At 30.0% G+C, this 2,297-nt stretch overlaps 1 pseudogene; it reads left to right on the plus strand.

Annotated features, from left to right (window-relative positions):
- The first annotated feature begins 1,664 nt into the window (after nt 1-1,664).
- LOC145002441 (blue copper protein 1b pseudogene) lies at nt 1,665-2,297 on the plus strand (annotated as a pseudogene).

Here is a 2,297-nt window from a genome sequence, read left to right on the forward strand (position 1 = left end):
AACCTTTGCGATCATTTGTTCAATTGCTCACTTGTCTCACCCAACCAACTAATATTAATTATAGTTGTTAATTATTATTTTTGTAATAACCTTCTTGAACAAATTATAATACTTCCCTTTAAAATATTACTCGAAAGTAAATAATAAAACTAAATGCTAAAATATTTAAATGACATTTCCTAAAATCCAACAGAAAATTGTTTTAACCTTTAAATATAAAAGGACAGGAGCTAAAATACAATATATCGAATTTGAATCTTCAAATCAACAGATTATAAAACTTAGGGGTTGAATATGTAAACTTTTGATTTCTCTTTGTACTGGTCTAAAATAAATAAGACTAAAAGTTTAGGGTTTAAAAGTGTTTTTTTTAATACTTAAATAAATCATACCCTCTTGGAACTGTAAACGAATAACACCAAAAAAAAAAAAAAAAAAAAAAAAAAGAGTTAATAGTGGGTCTCGTATAGGTCATTGACCAAACCCATTCCAGATGACTCTTAACCCACCCATAAAAGAACCCGTATCAGCCCAACCTCAGGGTATCCTGCTTCACCCGAAAAGTTCTAATTCACAACCATTTTTAAATATAAACTTCGATTTTTCTCAAAATAGTATCAAATAACTTAATAAAAATGGGTATTGTTTATCTCCACCTTTGTCTATCAATAATCCATAAACAATTATTTAAGTTTCACTATATATCAGAATGGATAAAACAACTATTATAAAAAAAAAACATTTCTAATAAATCTTGTCGATTTTGGTATTAGTTTGATGAAATTGAGACAAGAAGTCGAACCAAAACATGTTTAGCAACCATATTAATCTATCTAAGCATCTATACCAAGCTTAAAATCGAATAACCACACTTTAATTTCAATAAAACTCCGAAAAATCTTCAAGAACTTCTACACCTTATTTCTTCCTTGATTCTCAGTCGATTGTTGTAATTCCAGAGGGATTTCCACCAGAAATTTCGAGCTCTATATATTGTCTAGGGTTTCATCAGTTACTATTCCCTCAGTTGCTCGAATTTATGGCTTAATCATGGATGGCGGTTTCTAAACATAATATCTAATCATTTGTATATAATTAACCCATTAATTTTGAACTAATCATTTTTTTATATTAATATAATCTAATTATATGTATTATATATTTTTATTTTGACTTGAGTTATTACATTTTATATAGTTTTTAATTAAAGTTAAAATTTTATTTATTGTTTTCTTTTAAGTATTCATGTTATTATTATTCTCCAAGGGTTCTAACCTAAATTTATGAATTTACTCACCAACTATCTTTATGAAATAAATGATATTTTCTACATGTTTTTGTCTTATTATTAATATTTCAAGTATTAATTTAGTTGTCCATTACGTCATATTACTTATTGGAATTTCACATAATGTCCTTTGCCCATATCTCAGTATTTTAATATGGCCTCTCCAAGTACAAAATTAAAACCAAGAAAATGACAAAGAAAAGCCGGAAAAGAATATCGAGAATAACAATCTCATTGTATACGGTATACGGGTAGATATTTCCGAGAAATCTAATTTATTATAAATTATAAATTATAAATAATCACTTACATCTTTGTAAATCACATTGAAGAACAAAAAACAACAAATTTCCATCCACGAACCTCAACACCGGCAATGACTACTTTTAATCACCTTGTTCTTGTTTTTGCCATTCTGGTTGCGGTGCTATTTCCGTCAACAATTATGGCCACCGAATACGTGGTGGGAGATGCTAGTGGTTGGACCATAAATTATGACTATCAAGTGTGGGCTGAAAACAAAGTTTTCTACGTTGGTGACAAACTAGGTGAGTTGTTTATCATCTCGTACATTTATTTCTCATATTATTGATCAAATATAAGATTGAGTAACAATCTTGTCAAAAATCTTCACCTTCTTTTTGGTATTGAAAATAAAAATAAATAGTATATAAAATAGATATATGTTTCATTGGATACAGTGTTCAAGTACCTGGTAAATGTACATAATGTTTACAAAGTGAATGCTAGTTCCTTTGCTACTTGCACTGTTCCGCCACCTAGCACCGGCCTTACATCTGGAAATGACGTTGTGACCTTAGTGGCACCGGGCAAGAAGTGGTACATTTGTGGGGTGGAAGAACATTGTGCTGACTTTAACCAAAAGTTGGTTATCGATGTCCAACAAGGATCGATGTCTCCAGCACCTGCACCAAGCAGTGCAACCAAGTTTGTGTCTAAGACTTTCATGGTCATCATCTTTGTTTTGATAATGATAGTCATGTTTTGA

The sequence above is a fragment of the Lactuca saligna genome, chromosome 6 (genome assembly GCF_052625555.1).
Source record: "Lactuca saligna cultivar CGN05327 chromosome 6, ASM5262555v1, whole genome shotgun sequence".
NCBI lineage: Eukaryota > Viridiplantae > Streptophyta > Magnoliopsida > Asterales > Asteraceae > Lactuca > Lactuca saligna.